Genomic DNA, 6,350 nt, shown 5'->3' on the forward strand with positions numbered 1-6,350 from the left:
TTCAGATAATTGTTATTACTGCTTTAGTAAACTTCATTTACCACAATGATTATATATAGTCACGACATGTTTCAGATATCTTTTTTGAAGATTTGTAATCATTTTTCTGTTATAATTTACATATACGACTATATACTTGGAAGGGACTGCCGAAGAATCACGATTTGGTCCCGAACTAAACCTTAACCCCCAGGCTTGGTCAATGGTTTCGATGCTTTGATGGTTTCAAATTTCAATTTTTTTTTTTGTTTATTCTACCTTTGGCGTTACAGCTGTTAATATTCCGCCCTCTCCGACATTGCAGTTCAACCTGCGTCGGGTCAACTATTTTCCACCACAACGGTTCACTCTCGCCACCGCCCCAGCCATCGATATGTCACTCGACGAAACACATTTGCTTCGGGCTCAATCACGATCGTCCATAATTAAAAGCTATTTGGAAATAAATAAAATCAACACCGGTGCATCGAGATGGGTCAATATAAACACGCCTATCATCAAACAACATTATGGAGAGTGACATGTACAATATCGTTGCTTTTAGAATGTATTGCTTAAAAATTATTAAACCCACATGATGCCGACTTTTATTATGTGCTCATTGTTATATGAAACATTTAAGAAACGTGCTTCAAGCAACATCTACGTGATAATGAAACGAAGAAGAACCCAATAATGGAAGTCGCATATACCCGAACAAAATGAAGGATAGAATCTCATGGTAATGGAAGTCTATCTCTTAATACTTGCAGGATAAGAGATGAAAGGGAAAGGAAAAAATGTTTTAATAATGTATAAATGAAATAATTTTAGTATGTGTGAAATTATTGTTTGGCATAATATGGTTGGTTGGCAAGAGCTAATCAGCGTGCTATCGGGCCTTTAATGCACCCGATAGCGGCCTCACCATACATACATGCTCATGCCTTTCCATCCCGCATCCATCGTTTCTCCAAGAGCTCGACGGCGCATCGCATCAAACTTTCCCCGGGAACGGGTGACCCCCCACCTCCGAGCTGGCACCCGTTGTGCTGGCGCATTTTCAAACCAACGCTCGTGCATTTTCAAACGATCCCTCACGCCAAACATTCATTTGCTCAATTCACGCTCCGGAACAGGTCCTCTGCAACCCTCTCGAGCATTCGTTTCTCCTGCTCACGGTGCTGGCTCACCTCGCAAGTCGCTCACGAATCCCATGCATACGAATCCCTACTCACGGTGCTGGCTCACCCCGTGCAATAAATCGTCTGCATTGGCAGCTCCCCAGCGTCTGGCGGAACAGATACATTCAAAGTCTCCATTTGGGCGCAGGTTCGAGTGACGCTGAAGGTGAGAGAATAGTAGGACCCTTTCTTTACCTCGATTCTTTGGGTCAGTCGTGCCTCGTTTCCAAGCCTTGCAGCGTGAACTCCATTTGGAGCTATGAGTAGCATATCGCCTTGCTTTTGCCCGGAGGATATGTACTCCACGAAGCCCCCGATCTGCCAGAAGGGAATAGAATTCTTGCCGATGACCACTATGCCATTCATGGCGGAGGGCTTCGGGGCGTACTTGAAGTCCCCATTCGGCAACGAACCTACGTATATATACATTATGGCAACAGTTCATTCATCAATTCAATCTAGTATTAGTAATCTCATAAACAGGGAAACATGCATTAAATTCTTACCATTTCTAATGGGTGTTGCTAAATTCTGTTCCACGACCCATAAGAGCCTCAAAATATGAAAAATACAACGTAGAAAACCAGTGGAGATTCCTCCTCTGGACATCTTGACACAAAATCCCATCCAAGCTCATCATAATTTCAGAACTGACAGACTAACATTGGTTTTTACAGAAGCTTGACGTGGGCTTTTATAGAGCTTGGATCCATTAAAAGAAGAAGGGACTGGAGAGTTGGAAGAAGGGAACGACGTGGCTGGTTGGCCCAACGAGGATTGATAGCACTTCCTCCACTGATTTTCTCCGACATTGAGATGACAAGCATTTAGAGAGGACCCAACCCTCACTTTTCATCCATCTTTATCAACCATGCGTTGTGAGAGACTCCATACTGATACTATTCCGGCGTGGGCATTAAGTACTTCAGAGCCCACCGTTAAAACCGTTCCTTGCTCAAACCTAATCAGAGAATGGTCGACACTATGAAATTAACCAGTCTAAGAACATAACTTCCATAATTTTAAACTGGATGTCACATAGAGTTCCTTATCATATGTAATGTAGTTCAAGACAATCCCCCCAACCCCTATGATACATATTAGAATGATAGCATACCGACTTGCCCCCTGCCATCAAGACCACTCCAATATCATATCCACTTGCATCTTTCTCCAAATCAGGACATGCCACTAAAATGGGTCCTGGAAGCCAATTCCTCCAAATTTTCCACCCAGAAACTACCAAGATAGATGACAAATTATATAATGATCCAATCCAAATGACCTTGCTTCATTGACAATTAAGATCATATTGATTTCATTTCATTGCCCCTTCTCATCAGTCACAACAGATGGTTATCAACACGTGACATTCAACAAATTTTTTTTAAGATATCCTTACTGTGAACCTTTTCAACAAATTCTTCAAGGACAGGAACAAACTCAGGGCATGATAGTTAGTGCAAATGTCGTTTAAGAGTAGGTAGGCAAAGAATATTGTTATAACTTTTTGCCTAAGTTCTATTTATGTTAGTTTGGTTGGGGTTCTAACATCTTCTTCGACACTAAAGCAGTTTATTTATTTTCCAGGTAAATCAACCTGTTTCTCTTTTGGAGAACATGATAACACATGCAATTTCCCATTTCTGAAATTTTGAAAGTGGCACTTCAAAACCCACCCCATTTCAAACATCCCAATTCCCTGCCTATTTCCTCATTCTAGGTATAATAGGAATAATTCCAAAACAGATCGAAACAAGCAAAGTATTAAATGCATCATTAATCTCTGCCTAACCAATGTGATAGAAGTGACTAGTAGGTATTTAACCATAATTAGAAATAATGAAGGGCTTTGTTTGCAGAAATAATCCCAGAGTTGCTTTTGCAAACTGGCGTACAACTTGTAGGCTTGAAAACAAATGCCTGTGAAATGCTGCCTACTCCAATGTCTTATCAATTAAGTTTTGGTCCTTCTATGCTTGTTCTACATTGTTATATCTCTTTTGCCAATCCTCTCTTGCACTACGGTCTGATTCTTAGACAGTAGTTGAGTTGAAAGTCAGGAACTCATAACTTTGCAAAAACTGCAATTTTAATGCCCACTAATTTTCTCACTCTTGACTTGTTCTTGTAAGATTCGTATAAGTGCACATACCCTCAGAGTCTCCACGAATTTCCATGGACGAGTTCTAGGCACATTCTCTTAAATCATTTCCAATGAGAACAGTAGTACCCGCTTATGTACAGGCAGTAGCCAAAGTCAATGTTGCAGTAACCTGCAATAGTGAATTTTCAGATGAGTTTTTTATGAGAGAATTAGTAAATCTTGCAGGCATAATGGATCCACTGCCTGGTTCAGTAAATTTCTCCTTAAACCATCAACTACAACAAAAATACTGACAACAAGAGAATTTCGTAGACTGGGCTTTACAAGCAATGCATATCCATCAATTATTGCCAGTGATAAGCTCCATAAGAAGGGCCATTGGCTTGTAGGTTATATGGTTAATTTTTGTGTTGTTTACAGACATCTGGGGGGGCACACATTTGGGAGTGTGTTTATTGTTGCAGAAACATTAAGAACTTAAACCTTAAACTATGTATAGACAAAAATATGATTGAGTATTTCTAATGCCTAACTCTTCTCTTCTCCACTCTGTTTTTATTGAAAAGTGGAATGCCCAGCTCTTCTCCTCTTCACTCCAATCTTATGAAAGCTTAGTTATTGCAGACTCCAATAACCATATTAGATTAGTGAAAAGTGGAATTCCTAATTCTACTCCTCTCCACTCTACTCTTATGAAAGGTTAGCTGATGCAGATGCCTAATGGCTTTCACCAACCACGTCTTAACCTATTGTGCTAGTTCATCCACTTATTTATAATGTACTAAACTGCTCTTCATCATTAATGACATCTGCCATTCCAAAAGTGGGAATGCTCAGATCAGTTATATGTTGTTTATACAGATAATCTGAAAGTTGTTATGGGATTGGCATGAAATACAAACTAGCCCAATAGTGCTAATTGATAGCCTAACTGCACCATGGGAAGAAGAAATAATCTGTTAGGATAATCAATAATTGGGCCTTGTACTGAGAAGGGTTAGTTTACTGTTCTAGCATGAGAATATCTAACATTAATTTCATAGAATCATAAGCTTCAAACTTCATAAAAGCATGTAAAACTTTTTTTCATACCCATAGTAATATTTTCTATATTTTTTTAAAAGAAAACCATGGTTGATAAAAACTAACAACCTAGAGATATATGCAACAACAGTCACATATATCATAAACTCATCCAAGATGTCTAGACATTCATAGTCCAGTCTAGTACATAGTATGGTAGAACAGTCTAGGCTGCTCTTTTATGCCTGTTCTGAAGAGCAGTTTGCTCTTCCTCTTCTTTGATCACTGAACAATCACATCATGTTATACATTGTCTGAATTCATTTGAATGCTAATTATCCAGTGTCAGGGCCTTCTCATGTTATAATACAATCTAAATTGGGCCCTCTCATCTTATATACAAAGGCAATGGAGGTTGAATGACTATCAAAACAATGGAAGCAGAATAAAAGAAAAAAATTTGTTTTGTTTCATTGGACTTTAAACAATTGGATAGCTCTGATAATTAAGTTCAACATCCATCAGAGCTATAAGTGGTGTCCAATCTCTCCTTCTTGGACTTGTCTTGCCTACATGATTTGACTTCCCTGGATATTGCCTCTTGTTGATGGAGATATGGATAAGCATAGGAGTGTTCTCTCTATTTGGAACCCTCCACCCAATGCAATCTCCCATTCAAGATGTGAGCAGTAGCTCTGGAAAACACTAACAATCAACTGCAATTGGAATCACTGGATATAGCAATGTTTTTGAAAATGTAACAGGAAAAACCATTTTCCAGGATTTCTTTAGTCAATCTTACTAAAAGATGATATTTTGAAATCCTTAGAATCCTAGATAGCATGACAAGGTTTGTCTTAAATGGTTCATTTCTTCTTGTCATGCTACATACTCATTTTCATGACCATGCATGCATTATTAACATGAGCGTGCATTATTAACTCTTTATGCTAATAGCAAAATAAAGATGCTCTCTTAATGCCCAAAGTCTTATCACTGATATTTGATTTTGTGTTATTTTTCAAGGATGTGCATTCAAACTTGAGGTAGAATAAAAATAATCAATTTCAATCAAGATATTTTATCATATTTCATATTCTAACATGAATCTCTTTTGTAAAACACCCCTGTTTTACCACATTGTCTTCACCATTTTTTACAGATGATGTAACCTATATTTTTTTCTCTGTTTGTGCATGGATTGTTTCTCTTACTTACAAACATTGCTTTTTGATCCATGGAGAAGCAACAGTTATCCTAGCTCTGCATATTCAGGAATAGTGAGGACTCATTTTAGTTTCATAGGATATTTTTCTTGGAGTTTTTTTAAAGCGTTAGCCCCATTGCTCTGTCTCATTTAACCTAAGAAAGATGCACATTACCCATTTTTCGGGATCTGAGGAGAATTCTATGGTTTTCAGTCGATATCATCTCCAATTCTTCTGTTCAATTTGTGACTTGAAAAAGTGGTATTGGCTTCCCATATTTTGGAAATAGTACTAAATTGATAGCCTTTGGTTAGAATCAACAATGAGTTGGTTTTTGTGTGGATCTCAACTAGTTGAGTGCCAAATTAGTGAACTTTTGAAGCTTGATATTGATCTAGGATAAAAAGAAAATGCTGCTTCCAACTTGAACAGTAAATAAAACTTAAGGCTGAAAAGCATTAGCAAGCTTAGCAAAGTATTTGTTATGAGTCAATATTTATCCCTTTATCAATTTGCCACGAACCTTTAAGAGTTTATCCTCTATTTGTTACAAATGATTGTTAATTCTTCTGTTCGTGGGTATGTTTAGTTTAGGTGCTTCTTAATATTTTGTACCTCATTTGATGCTTGCTTTCTTCTATTTTTAAGAAGAAAATTTTCTAAACAACGGTCAGCATTGAGCTAATATGTGCTGAAATATGCTTGAACTGCTTCAGCTAACTATGTCCATTGTCTATGACACTATGCATGTGTGGAGGATCTGGCAGATCTTCTTGGAGCTATTCATTTAAGGTGCCTGACTTAATATTCTTCCCTAACTCTAGAGTTTCTGGGAGCTTTTCTATTAAC

General features: G+C 38.0%; 1 pseudogene; it reads right to left on the reverse strand.

Annotated features, from left to right (window-relative positions):
* Positions 1 to 1,226: 1,226 nt before the first annotated feature.
* Positions 1,227 to 1,772, reverse strand: LOC149171663 (BIIDXI-like protein At5g11420 pseudogene; annotated as a pseudogene).
* Between the last annotated feature and the right edge of the window lie 4,578 nt (positions 1,773 to 6,350).

Source organism: Pinus tabuliformis, chromosome 4_2 (genome assembly GCF_031772625.1).
Source record: "Pinus tabuliformis cultivar Carrire ecotype Pingquan chromosome 4_2, CPIR1, whole genome shotgun sequence".
Lineage (NCBI taxonomy): Eukaryota > Viridiplantae > Streptophyta > Pinopsida > Pinales > Pinaceae > Pinus > Pinus tabuliformis.